We start from the raw sequence: 15,110 nt of genomic DNA, 5'->3' as shown, positions 1-15,110 counted from the left end.
CCCTTGTGACCTTGGTGTTGGTCTTCCTAACCCTAGGTTTTGTTCCATAATCGAATGGAACATTATGATAGGTGGGCTTGACCATTTGGGACTTAGGTTTGTGACCCAAACCTTTCTTATCCTTGGACTTGGGTTTTTGACCCCTAGACCCTAGAGTCAAATCCTTAAGAGCCTTTTCTAGAGAGTCAAGTCTTGACCTCAAGACTTGATTTTCTTTCTCTAATACCTCAAGTTTTGATTTATCATTTTTCTTTGAGGTGTTCCTAGGCATGTGTCTAGATGATTTGGGATTTCTATCTAGATTTTCCTTAGCCTTAGATGAGTTAATTCTAGGGTTAGCATTTCTAGAATTTTTCTTATCTAGGCTAACATGCTTGGCTCCTAAGCACATGTATCGATTTCTAGTGTTAACATGCTTATCATTATTGACAATGGCAATAAGACTACTAGCATGCATCCTACTAGAATTGCAAGAATGAGCTTTAAATGTTACCTTAGGGTTTGCCTTAGCTCCCCCTTTACATGTGTTTGGCCTCTTGTCCTTGTGAGGTTGCCTCCCCCTTGGACATTGACTCCTATAGTGTCCCCGTTGCTTGCATTGGAAGCACACCACGTGCTTCTTGCTCTTGCATGTCGGGACTCCGGCTTCCTTGACCTTTGGTGCCGGTGGAGTCTTTCTAACCCTCTTTGGACACTTACTCTTGTAGTGCTCAAACTTCCTACACTCAAAACACATTATGTGTAATTTGCTTGAAATCACAGTGTTTGAGTTACCTAGGGTTGTGGATGTAGATGAGCTTTCTTCTTCATCCCTTCCGGAGGTAGATGCCTCTTCTTGCTCCGATCTTGAACAAGAGCTCTCCTCCTCTTCTTCCTTGGATGTTGAGTAGCCCTCAACTCCCAATTCGCTTCCTCCATGATGTGAGCTACTTGGCTCACTAGGCTCCTCTTCATGGAATTTTGCCAAATTGTTCCACAATTCCTTGGCGTTGTTGTACCTATCTATCTTGCACAAAACATTATTAGGTAAAGCAAATTCAATAATTTTTGTTACCTCGTCATTGATTTCGGATTGTCGGATTTGCTCTTTCGTCCACTCCTTCTTCTTGATAGGTTTTCCTTCCTCATCCATCGGAGGGGAAAATCCTTCTTGTACACAAAACCAATTTAACATATTAGTCCTAAGAAAATACATCATCCTTACCTTCCAATATGTGAAGTTGTCGTGAGACTCGTAGAAGGGTTGAATTGTGACATCTTCTCCATAGAGATCCATCTCTAGCCCGTGCTCCCCCGGGTGTTGATCCGTCGAAGAGCGGCCTCGCTCTGATACCACTTGTTAGGATCCTTCGTACGGAGGCTAGAGAGGGGGGGTGTGAATAGCCGACCCCAAATCGTCGCGTTTCTACAAACTAGGTTAGCGCAGCGGAAAATAACACATAAAAACGAAGGAGAAGAAAACAAACCTCAAACAAACCGATGTAACGAGGTTCGGAGATGATACTCCTACTCCTCGGCGTGTCCGTAAGGTGGACGAGTCCAGTCAATCCGTCGGTGGATGAGTCCCCGGAGAACCGGCTAATACAATATACTCCTTCTGGGTGGAGAAACCTCGCCACAATGTTTCTTGCACAAGAAAGATAGGAGTACAACAGATACAAGAAAGCAAAAGACAATATGAAACACTTGCATGCCTTTCTTGTTGACTGGAGTGATGAAGCAGCAGCTTCACACCAGCAGCAGCTGACGCGAGGAGCTCAGCAAAGCTCGATGGCAGGTAAGAGCGAAGCTCTAGAGCACAAGAATAGAAGTTCTAAGAAGGAAGCAGTGGCAGCAACGAAACCTTGTAGCGTCTTTTATACCGCGAAGAAAAACACGAAGGAATCTAGCCGTTGCGTCATAGCAGCTAGTTCCCCGATCGTCCACGATCGATCGAGTGTGCTGATCGGTCCACGCACCGATAAGCGCTTTCTCCCGAACTCCGCTAGCTATCGATCGTGCTCGATCGGTCCGGTGACGATCGGTATGGTCCGATCGGTCCGACCGATCGGGCTTATTGAGTGCGGTTCTCGCACTCCTCAAGATCGTTACGATCGATCGCGGCCGATCAGATATCACCGATCGGTCCCCGCACCGACCGAAGCTCGCAATCGACGCTTACGTTTGTTATCCGATCGGTCACGGACCGATCAAATACCTAGCGTATCATCGATCGGTGGTGACCGATCCAGCTTGGTTTTGCCCAAACCAAGTCCCAAGTCTCTCAAACCAACATCCGGTCAACCTTGACTGTTGGTACATCATGCTAGCATCCGGTCACTCCCTTGACTGCTAAGACTCCTACCAGTGTCCGGTCAATCCCTTTGACCCACTTGGACTTTCCTCTTGTCAAGTATCCGGGCACTCCCTTGACCTACTTGACCTTCTCAACACCGATGTCCGATCACCCTTGATCCATCTGGATTTTCCTGCCCGGCTTCACTCGGACTTTCCCACTGCTCGGCTTCACTCACTGGGACTTTCCCTTTCACCTAGCTTCACTCACTAGGATTTTCACCGGCTTCACTCACCGTGATTTCCAAACCGCCTAGCTTCACTCACTAGGTCTTTCCTGCTGGCTTCACTCACCGGACTTTCTCCAACCGCCTGCTTCACTTACTAGGTCCCTCGTGGACTTCCGTGCCAAGTCTCCATACTTGGACTTTCCGCATGCCACCGCTTGGACTTTTCCCGTGCCAAGTCTCCGTATTTTCCGATTCCAAGTCTCCATACTTGGACTTTTCGCGTGCCAAGCTCCCTGCTTGGACTTTTCCCCGTGCCAAGTCTCCGTACTTGGACTTTTCCAGTGTCAAGTCTCCATACTTGGACTTTTCGCGTGCCAAGCTCCCTGCTTGGACTTTTCCCGAATCAGGTCAACCAGGTCAACCTTGACCTAAGGTTGCACCTACAATCTCCCAAACACCTATTCTTGTCAAACATCAAGAATACAACTCTCTTCTCGTCAAACATCGTCAAACATCAAAACACAACTCGAGTCAGGTCAACTCGAGTCAGGTCAACCAAGTCAACCTTGACCTTTGGTTGCACCAACAGATTTGTCTAAGGAAGTGGTTGTTGCTCCAATAACCAAGAAGGTCTAGTGCCTCGCCACGACCTGGAAGCTGAAATATTAAAATAAAATATTTAATTAACTTTCTGAAAAAACATTACATTTTTTTAAAAAAAAATTCTAAAAAAATTCAGCTTACTTAGATTTTTTTTAAAATTTATAAAAATTAATTTTTACTTAGAAATTATTTTGAAAAAAAAATTCATTCTGTTTAGAATATTTTGGAAAATTCATCTTACTCAAAATTCTTCTAACTTAAAAATCTGCTAAATATTTTTAAATATCATACTCTTACCCCATTTTGCTGTGATCAAAGGGGGAGAGATTAGTGCAAGTCTAGGGGGAGATAGTACAAGTCTAGGGGGAGATAATTTTTTTTCAAATTTTTTTTCTCTTAAAACTTTTATTTAGTTGCAATTTTACTTATTGCAAATTTATGCTTAAAATGTTAGTTTAGTAATTCTCCTTAAAATTACTATTTGTCTATTTTTTTACCCTAACTTGAACTTGGGTTGATGCACATCAAAAAGGGGGAGATTGTTGGACCCCGCGGGTGTTTTGATGTGATCAACCAAGTTGGTTAGGTCCTGCTTTGTGTTTGACCCCTGTGTCTGAGTGTGTAGGAGCATAGGAGTGCAGGAAGTCGAGCGGAAGATGCAGCTAGCGAGAAGGACGGCACGGGAAGGGAGCCGACGAGCTCGGTGCGTCCGAAGGACGAGAGAGCTGCGGAAGAGTACACCGGTGGGCGAGAAGAACGTACGCGACGTTCAAGGGACGTTAAGTCGGGAGGAAGGCTGCTCGAGGAGAAGGTCGAAAATTGGGTTCGGGTAAGCCCTATTTCGGTTGGCCGGAAATCACACAAAAGAATGAGACTTCGGAAGACGAAGCAAACAAGCATTCAAGCTGGAAAAGGCTGCCAGCCAGCTTGGAGGCGCCTCCATCAGGCTTGGAGGCGCCTCCAGCTTAAGGGTGCCTTCAACCCCTGTTGAAGGCGCCTCGGACCTGGAAGAATTGAACGTTGAGCTTTTGGATAAAGTTTTATCCACTCTCTCGATGGAGGCGCCTTGGACCCCTATTGGAGGTGCCTCGGACATCCGAGATAGGATTTCCAGAGGCTATATAAAGGCCTCTGGAACTAGGAATTACATATCAATTGTTCCATCAACTATGTAATCAATTCCTAGCAATAGTTCTGAGCTATAAGAGTGTAAAAGGCTTCTCTGCTTTCAGAGAAGGAGATTCTTCAGTGTGTTTTTCCTTACTGCCTTGGATTAACAACCCCCTGGGTTGTAACCAAGTAAATAGCTGAGTTCCTTTTTGTTTCTATTAATTTATTTGTTATTATTACTATTGCTTTTATTTTGAGTTGAAAAATCCGAGGAGAGTAGTTTTAATTTGTGCAGGCAATTCACCCCCCTCTTTTCGGCCTCCGCTTCACCAACAATTTATTTGGTTTTCTGAAGTAGATAACTTTTTATTCAAGCATGAAATAATTTTGAAGAATTTTTTACTTAGAAGAGATTGTCCTCATTGGAACTTTCGGAAATGAGTACGGACTTGTGGCTTGAGTCATATTCAGACTCATCATCTTGATCCGCCTCGCTTTCTGATTCCGGTCAGGATGCCATCAACGCGAGGTAGTTGCGATGTTTCAATTCGTCGTTGTCCTATTCTTCCGATGATGACTCATCCCAGGTTGCTTTGAGTGTCTTTTTTGTTGGTGCAATATCCCTCAGGTCAAGGGTGACCTGGTTAATCAAGCTGAGTCTTGGTTAGGGTTTAGATGTTTGACAATAAGATATTGATTGAAGAAGAGTCAAGTAGGTCAAGGTTGACTAGATACTTGACTGGGAAGTCCTAACTGGCAAGCTAGGCAGAAGGAAATCCTGGTGAGTGAAGCCAGGTGAAAGTCCTAGTGAGTGAAGCTAGGCAGAAGGAAATCCTGGTGAGTGAAGCCAGGTGAAAGTCCTAGTGAGTGAAGCTAGGCAGATGGAAAACCCTAGTGAGTGAAGCTAGGTGAAAACCCTAGTGAGTGAAGCTAGGTGAAAGTCCTGGTGAGTGAAGCCAGGCAAGGAAGGAAATCCAGATGGATCAAGGATGATCGAACATCTGGTGTTGGGAAGTCCAAGTAGGTCAAAGGGATTGACTGGATACTTGGCAAGGAAGGAAGTCCAGATGGGTCAAGGTTGACCAGACATCTGGTGGAAGTCCAAGTAGGTCAATGGAGTGACCGGATACTTGGCACGATGAGTAAAAGTCCAAGTGGGTCAAAGGGATTGACCGGACACTTGGTGGGGAGTCCTGGCAGGTCAAGGGAGTGACCAGATGCGAGGCATGATGTACCAACAGTCAAGGTTGACCGGATGTTGGTTAGGAGGTTTGGGACTTGGTTTTGGGCAAAATTGTCGGATCGATCCGTGGATCGATCAGGATGTGGATCGATCGGTGGATCGATCCATTCTTCCCAATCAGAAGCTCGGATCGATCCGTGGATCGATCAGAGTCGATCGATCGGCCGATCGATCGACGTGCTTCGCGCGATAAGCGCCGGATCGATCCGTGGATCGATCCGCGCGCTTCGAAAGCAGAGGCTCGGATCGATCCGTGGATCGATCCAAAGCCTCCCGATCGATTCGAACATTTGAATCGACCGTTGCGTCGGGTTTAAAGCCGCAGGCGAGCGTGGTCTTCGGTATCTCTCTTCACGAGCTCTTCTCAGATTCATTCCAGCTCCTCCACAGCTCTCTACAAGCATGTGATCGCCAGTTCTTGAAGGTTCTTGGAGGCTTTCCAAGTCAAGAGGCGGATCTATTGCAAGAGGAAGAAGTTAGGGTTAGGGTTTTTACTGCACATCTTGTAAGCTTTTGCTTAACTTGTATTTCCCTTTCTTCTTCTTGTATTGAGAGTGTTGTAGGGCTTCTCCGCCTTTAGTAGTTACCATAAAGGAGTGTTATTCATAGTGGAGGGTGTGTGCGTTGGTGTGGATCCTTGGATTAGTCACCTCTTGTGAGGTGGATACCAAGTAAAATCCTAGTGTTAGCGTTTTGTGTTTGTTTCTGTATTTTCCGCTGCACATCCAAGAAGAAACAAGCAACGCCAAGCAACGAAGCGCACCGAGCTATTCACCCCCTCTAGCTACTTTTGGTCCTAACAAGTGGTATCAGAGCAAGGCCGCTCTTCACCGGAATCATCGCCGGAAGGGTCAAGCATATCAAGAAAAGCTAGAGGGTGAAGAAGTTGGAGCAAATTCTTCAAGTTCAAGACTTCATCAAGCTCAACTTCAAGATGCAATTCCAAGATGGACTTGGATTTGACACAAGGGTGGCTCCACCATACACTTCCACAAGTTTTGATTCTTGGAGATCAAGAATCGAAAACTTTCTTATGATGGAGATAGAGCAATGGTTTGCTCTAATGGAAGGCTTCAAAGCTCCAACGAACTCCAAGGGCAAGCTTCTAAAGAAAAGCATATGGAGCTCGGAGCAAATTCAAAGGGGCGAGGCAAATGACAAAGTGACCAAGCTTTTGGTCAACTTATTGCCTAGCCACATCTTGGCTCAAGTTGGAGAATTCGAAGATGCCAAGGAGCTTTGGAGCAAATTGGCCAAGCTTCATGAAGAGATCCCCTCCACTGTACGAGATCAAGAAGAATCCAGAGAGGGTGACTCTTTGGAGCAAGACCAAGAGGAGGATTCCGAGGTTGAGAGATGCTCAACCTCCGAAGAAGAGAAAATCCAAGAAGCTTCATCCTCAAGGGAATGCAACGAAGGGAACAAGGAGAGAGCATACTCCTTGTTTCATATTCAAGATGATGAAGCCTCCACCTCTAGGATTGAGGGGGAGCAATCCTTGGTGACGCCGGATCAAGAAGAAGGAGAAGCTTCTACATCCGGGTCAAGAGAAGAAGAGGAGGAAGAAGCTTCTACCTCCACAAGTCAAGAAAAATCAAATGGAGGAGAATCAAGGTCCGATCAAGAGGAAGCTTCTACCTCCGGATCCAAAGAAAAAGATGTCACCCCTACAAGCAAAGGTATAAATATTTCAATTAATAATAAAAATCATATTATATGCTTTGAATGTAGGGAACATGGGCACTACAAGAGCAAGTGCCCTAAATTAGCCAAGAAGAAGGGCCAAGTGGCACAAAAGGGCAAGGTGAAGCCCAAGGAGACCATCCCCAACACAAAGAAGAGCAAGGAGCATATTATATGCTTCTCTTGCAATCAAAAGGGGCATTATCGTAGTCAATGCCCCAAGGGGAAGAAGAGGGTCAAGGCTCAAGGAGGCACTAGTCAAGGGGGAGCCTCCAAGGTAAAGAAGAAGGTAACATTTATTGAGCATACTCCTTTACATTATGGTAAAAAGCATGATAGGTCTAACTTTTATCATTTTAATGCAATTTACCATAAGAATAGAAAGCATGAGGGCTTTAAGGAAAAGCATGTGGCCCTACATGCTAAGACTATCACTCCTAGGGTTAGGAATGTAGGTAATAGTCTAGGCAATAACTCTAAGGATTTTAGATACAAGCCTAGAAACCAAAATGCTCAAGGACTTACTGAAAAACCAAATTCTAAGGATTTAATGATAGAAAATCAAGTCTTGAGATCAAGACTTGATAAAATGGAAAAGGCCTTAAAAAGGATGGAAAATATCCTAAAAGGGAAAAATGAGCAAAACCTAGGGCTAGGAAAGTCAAAGCCATCAAATAGCCATAGAGGTTTGGGATACAAACCAAAGGCTAAGAAGGATGTGCCTAGTTATCATAGGGTTCCATATAGTTATGGAACAAACCCTAGGTTTAGTGGTCAAGTCAAGAATACTAGGAAGTCATCCCTAGAGTATTTTTGCAACTGAAGTGACTAAGACTTCTAAGAAGTCTAAGAAAGTCACTAACAAGGTCACAAGGAGGCTATCCCTAGGGTTGACCTAGAAAATGTGACCAAGGCTTCTAAGAAGCCCAACAAGGTCACTAGGAAGGTATCTAGGAAGTTATCCTAGTGAGTACCTAGAGCATCCAAGGAGCACCAATAGGTGTTGGGTTCCTAGGAGCATCTTCTCTACCCCATAGATGGGTTAGAGAGTGTCAACTCCAATTAGAAGGGTAGTTAACCCAACTTTGAGGAAATTGACACTCAAGGAGCATTTTCAAGGTTTTTGTTAACCTTTGAAAATGAAATGGAACTATTATTTACTCCTTGAAAGAGTAAAATGTGCCTAGTGGTGAAAATTTGATTTTAATCTTAAAAGGCACATATTGGGAAATTCATAAGAGCTACCAAGTTGGGATTTTGGTATGTTCTTAGGAAATTTAAGGCAATCCGGGCCTTAACTTTAAAGTGCTACTCTTGTGGAAAAATGAAATATGCCAACATTTGAGGAATATGCTTAATTTCAATTGGCATAAATTAATCAAGGGAATTAGAAATGCCAATTTAGGTTTTGGCGTTTTCTTGACGCACTTAAGGGCAATCTAGGTTTAAGTTGTAAGTTTAGCTAAGGTTTTAAGGATACTTAGATAGTTAATCTAGGTATATTTTATTTATGCTAAATCTTGCCATGATTGTTTGCCCATCATATGCCATGACATCATGTCTACTTTTGCATTCATGACTTATTATGAAAAATACAAAAATACCATGTCATGACATTCATACATCATGTAGTTATAGAATATTTTCTTTTGAAAATTATTTCCTTTTGATGTATGCCATAACATTATCATGCATTAGTTTAATTTCTTGTAATTAAGGATAAATGGCATTTAACAACACTTATTAACAAGTGACATCCTAGGTGGATGTCTAATATCTTTGAAATGCCTAGATAGATATGCATGATCCCTAGAATAGGGCAAAACCAAAATCTTACATCTCACAAGGACTATAAGATGACATGTATGTGTTTTAGTGCACATTAGATACAAGTGAGATGTTAGGAAGATGAACAAAACTCAAAATGTTGATTTAGTGCATTCTTTTGAGTTTTAGGTTCATCAAAACACATAGTTATGTGTTTTCCCATCATTGGGAAAGCTAATGTACAAGTCATGTGCATTATGCCCAAGGAACATGATGGGATATTGGTTTTGAAAATGTTTTTAAAATGTTTTTGGAAAACCTTGGTGAAGGCTATCTTTTGATAGTAATCACCATTGAATAGTTAGACACAAACTTGAAGAAAACACTAAAGTTTTTGGAAGTTTTCAAGTTTGTGTCAATCTTTGAAAATATGATGTATTTTCATAGAAAACTATTTTTCCTTGATAGTATATGCCTAAACAATGTCTACACGAAATTTCATAATTTTGAATTTTGTAGAATTTTCTAGGGTTTCTGACCGAAATGGAATTTCAGCAACTATCGAGTCTCGATCGATCCATGGATCGATTGAGGTGCCGAATCGATCCATGGATCGATTCAGAGAATCTCAATCGGGAGGCGTTGGATCGATCGACCGATCGATCCAGTAGTCTGAATCGATCGGTGGATCGATTCGGAAAGGTTCAATCGATTGGAACCCAACTCCAATCGATTCAAGTTGCTGTTTGGCTGGGAAAGCCTGATTTCAGCACTTTGAACCTATTTTAGTCTAGGTAACCATTCCAAACCCTTAAAATACATTTGTATACATAAAAAGGGTGTTTTCGTGTTGAAAACAAGGATGGAATGGTAAAGGAAGGCTAAGTTGAAGTTTAGGTTGAGGTTTGTTTCAAATTTTGAACATTTGAACCTCAAAACTTCTAAATCTGGGTTTCCTAAAGGTTTAGGGATTCCAAGTCATTGTTGGTGCAATGACAGAAGTTACCACCATGTCTTTAGGGGGAGGGACTCTTTAAAGACATGAAAATTATTTTTCATGAACCTTGGAAGGTGGTTAACCTTCTGTTGTGAACTTGCTCAAGGTTGAGCATTTAAACTTGAAATGGGGATAAATGGGGAGTGGATATCCTCATCATTTCAAGTGGCAACTCAAGTGGTTGAAAATGCTCAAGGTTGGGTATTTGTCAACATTGAGGGAGAAGTTAAAGATAATGAAGGGTATGGGACCTTCAATATTGAGTTGATCACAATGAGTGAAATTGTGATCACGATGAGCAACTCTTCAGGGGGAGAGTCTTCAACAAATGGAGTTGTTGAAGTGTGCCCAAAATTGGAGCATAGGTTGATGTGTGTCCAAAGACGGGTTGATGTTTTTTGTAGGGGGTTGATGTGTGCCAATAGGGGGAGAATGAAAGGAAGTAAGTTAGGTTTTCATTACCTAGAGGGAGTTTGCCCTCTTAGGGGGAGAATGAAAAGCTTAATTTATGGGTTCATTACCTAGTGGCATGAAGAAGGAGGCTATAGGATTAGCCTAACTTACATGTGGAATTGTAAGTGTTTTTGTGGTATTGTCAAACATCAAAAAGGGGGAGATTGTTGGTGCAATATCCCTCAGGTCAAGGGTGACCTGGTTAATCAAGCTGAGTCTTGGTTAGGGTTTAGATGTTTGACAATAAGATATTGATTGAAGAAGAGTCAAGTAGGTCAAGGTTGACTGGATACTTGACTGGGAAGTCCTAACTGGCAAGCTAGGAAATCCTGGTGAGTGAAGCCGGTGAAAGTCCTAGTGAGTGAAGCTAGGCAGAAGGAAATCCTGGTGAGTGAAGCCAGGTGAAAGTCCTAGTGAGTGAAGCTAGGCAGATGGAAAACCCTAGTGAGTGAAGCTAGGTGAAAACCCTAGTGAGTGAAGCTAGGTGAAAGTCCTGGTGAGTGAAGCCTGGCAAGGAAGGAAATCCAGATGGATCAAGGATGATCGGACATCTGGTGTTGGGAAGTCCAAGTAGGTCAAAGGGATTGACTGGATACTTGGCAAGGAAGGAAGTCCAGATGGGTCAAGGTTGACCAGACATCTGGTGGAAGTCCAAGTAGGTCAATGGAGTGACCGGATACTTGGCACGACGAGTAAAAGTCCAAGTGGGTCAAAGGGATTGACCGGACACTTGGTGGGGAGTCCTGGCAGGTCAAGGGAGTGACCAGATGCGAGGCATGATGTACCAACAGGTCAAGGTTGACCGGATGTTGGTTAGGGAGGTTTGGGACTTGGTTTTGGGCAAAAACCAAGTGCTGGATCGATCCGTGGATCGATCCAGGATGTGGATCGATCAGTGGATCGATCCAGATTCTTCAGAAGCTCGGATCGATCCGTGGATCGATCAGAGTCCCGATCGATCGGCCGATCGATCGGGACGATGCTGCGCGATAGCGCTGGATCGATCCGTGGATCGATCCAGCGCTTTCGAGCAGGCGCTGGATCGATCCGTGATCGATCCAGCCTCCCGATCGATTCGAACATTTGAATCGATCGGGATCCGACCATTGGCGTCGTTCGCAGGCGAGCGTGGTCTTCGGTATCTCTTCACGAGCTCTTCTCGATTCATTCCAGCTCCTCCACGACTCTCTACAAGCACGTGATCGCGGTTCTTGAAGGTTCTTGGAGGCTTTCCAAGTCAAGAGCGGATCTATTGCAAGAGGAAGAAGTTAGGGTTAGGGTTTTTACTGCACATCTTGTAAGCTTTTGCTTAACTTGTATTTCCCTTTCTTCTTCTTGTATTGAGAGTGTTGTAGGGCTTCTCCGCCTTTGGTAGTTACCATAAAGGAGTGTTATTCATAGTGGAGGGTGTGTGCGTTGGTGTGGATCCTTGGATTAGTCACCTCTTGTGAGGTGGATACCAAGTAAAATCCTAGTGTTAGCGTTTTGTGTTTGTTTCTGTATTTTCCGCTGCACATCCAAGAAGAAACAAGCAACGCCAAGCAACGAAGCGCACCGAGCGAACGCGACGAGCTATTCACCCCCCCCTCTAGCTACTTTTGGTCCTAACATTTTTTCTCTTGAAGTTCTTGGGTTTATCTTCCTTGATGTTCGGACACTTGTTCTTGTAGTGGCCCTTTTTATTGCATCAAAAGCAGGTGATTCTTGACTTGTTGATGTTGGACTTGATCATCTTTTGAAGGTCCTTGATGCTGAAGTCCTTCTTCTTCTTAGTGAACATTCTCCTTACCTTGTTCATCAATTGCTCTTCTGCATCTAAGTTTGTGTCATATTTAGATTCATCCTTTTGCTTGGTCTTGTTCTTGGTCTATTTTGTAGAACCTAGAAGGAATATTATATCTTTTTTGATCTTTTGGGAGTTAGTCTGTTCGTGCGGCTCTAGTTTACAAAATAGTTTATCTAATTTAAGTTTATTTAAATTCTTTAAAATTTTATAGGCATTTACTACAGATGCCCATAGTGTATTTCTAGAAAAAAAATTCAGAGCATACCTTATTACATCTCTGTTCTCCAGTTTGTGGCCAATTAGGTGGAGTCCGTTTAGAATGTCCTTGATTCTTGCATGCAACTGAGTTGTGTCTCTCCATCCTGTATTTTAATATTAAGCAAATTATTTAATAGTAAATCACTCTTTGTTACCTTTGCATCACTTGTGCCTTTGTACAACTCGCTCAGTTTATCCCAGAGTTCCTTAGTGTTCATGAATGGTCCGACTTGGTTGAGTTTTCCCTCGTTAGTCCGCATTGAAGAGTGTTTACTGCCTTGTTGTCAATTTGTGCTTTTTTTCTTTATTTCTATGTTCCAGTTCTCCAGGTTGAAATGTATTTTCGTTGCTTCATCGATTTTCTTCTTGTACCCTTGTAGAATAGAGAATCACTAGTCGATGTCAGTTTTCAAATAGACCTCCATGCTCTTCTTCCAGTAGGAGAAATCATCTCTGTTGTATAGAGGTGGACGAACGGTGTTGTAGCCCTCGCTTTGTGCCATTGAGAAGTATTTTTGCATAAATAAAAAAACCAGAAAGAGGTACCAAGACTTGGTCTTGGATTAATAGTGTTGGAGAAGAAAAAAAATATAGAGCTCGAGTGGTGTTGCACCAACTTCGAGCAAAAACCGAGGCGAAAGAGAAATTTATCTAAAAGGGTTATCGTAATAGTTCAGATATAATCAAAAATCTTAAAATAAAAAAATGAATAAGAAAAAGCCCCCCGACTTGATTGGTGGTTGCACCAATTCAAAGCAAACCTTGCTCTCATACCACTTGTTGGATCTTTACACACGTGAGAGGGAGGGGGGTGAATCACATGTATTTTAAAAACTCTATTTTTTGGTTTTATAAAGCAAAGTGCACAGTGGAATTAAACAAAAATAGAAACAAAAAACAAGAACATAATAACTCGAGGAGTTACTTGGTTCAGAGCCTTCGACGACTCCTACTCCAAGACCCACGATCCCTCAAACCGTATCGATGGGAAATCAACTATAATCCTCTTTCAGAATCACCGGAAGAGGGAATCGAATACAGATAGAAAAAATGAGGATAAGTATAACACGCTACACTTTCCTTTATACAGTAATAAAGTATAAAAATAATTTTTTATTACCCAACACTTTTGAAGGACTACTCCTTAGCAATAATCGAGCGTGGTAGTTGTTGGTGCAGGTTGCACTAGAATCAAACCTAAGTTTTGATGTTGTCAAAGGTTCAAGTTAAGTCTTGTTGTGATCTAACAAGTTGACTAAGTGTGCAGGTTGTTTACTTAATCGGGAAAGACCTAGTTGGAGGCTAGGCAAGAGAAGTCTTAGCAAATCATGGAACTCAGGTGAAAGTCCGAGTGGGTCGAGAGGGCCCGACGCCTAGCGATGTGATCGAGAGGTCTGGAGGACCAAAGATCAAGAGAAAAGTCTTAGCGAGCCGATCAAGGCTAAGTAAAAAGTCCAAACAAGATCTGGAGGATCAACATTTGACAGATAGGTTGAAGTAAACAACTGAAGGAGCGACAGTGAGGTCGGGTCCCTGAAGGGAACAACCTAAGGTCGCTGATCCAACTGAAGAAACTGGGAAGGTTTCTAAATTGAGATTAAGATAGTTCTACTGTCTAATATTACTCATGCATTATATATCACTGTTCTAACCTTTGTGTCGTAGGAATACTTTGTTTAACTCTATGTTATAGGTTCGGCCTGATCGGTCGACCGAACATAGGGATCGGTCAACCAAACCAGCTTGACTTAGACCAGAGATCAGTTCGGACCAAACCGGAGCACATTCCGATCGAAGCTAGATCGGTCGACCGAACCAGAGAATCGATCGACCGAACCATGATGACTCAACACAGTTCATATCGATCACAAGCAGGGAAGGAATCTATGCTGATCGGTCAACCGAAGCAGAAGATCGATCGACCGAACGATCACATCATCAATGCGGCATTAAGTGCACATCTCGGCAAATCTCGATGAACAGGGAAGGATACTGTTCGATCGACCGAAACGAAAGATCAGTCCACCAAACTCTTAATGATCATTAAACACCGAAGATCGAATCAACATCAGATCTCGATGAAGATGGAAGGGTGTTGGTTCGGTCGAACGAACCCAGGGATCGATCGACCGAACATCGACGATTCTTATAAAAGAGAGCTCGAGGTCCGAGGCTGGAGTAACACTATTTGGTTCAAAATTCATCTCTATGCAAGCTTCTGCTGATCGTGCTACTGCTCTACAACTCGCAAGCTACTCCATCCAGAAGTGCCGACCAAGCTTCATCTTTATTATTGTCAGTATATTTATTTAAACTTGCATTGTACTTAAACTCTTACAAGATAGTAGGGTGTTACTATCTTGCATATTGTAAGTACTGCTTCTTTCCGAGGTTTTCGGAAAGAAGAGTTTTAGTGGATTGCCCATCAGTGCGGTCAAGGATTGTGGACCTTGGAGTAGGAGTTGACCTACGCTTCGAACCAAGTAACCGAACTGAGTATTTTACTTTCCGCTGCATATTCTGATTGTTTTTAAATACGATAAGAAAAGTTTTAAGCGCGATATTCCCCCCCCCCCCCCCGCCTCTATCGCACTATTTCGATCCAATAGTAGTGTTATAGCTGAATAGCAGCACGAAGTTGGAGTAGTCAGAGCATCGAACGATTGCGTAGAAGCTTGTAGAAGAGTTGTCTTGAAAGCATTGGTC

Source organism: Zingiber officinale, chromosome 5B (assembly GCF_018446385.1).
Source record: "Zingiber officinale cultivar Zhangliang chromosome 5B, Zo_v1.1, whole genome shotgun sequence".
Classification (NCBI taxonomy): domain Eukaryota; kingdom Viridiplantae; phylum Streptophyta; class Magnoliopsida; order Zingiberales; family Zingiberaceae; genus Zingiber; species Zingiber officinale.
The sequence above is the reverse complement of the archived record's forward strand: the minus strand, read 5'-3'. Positions refer to the sequence as shown.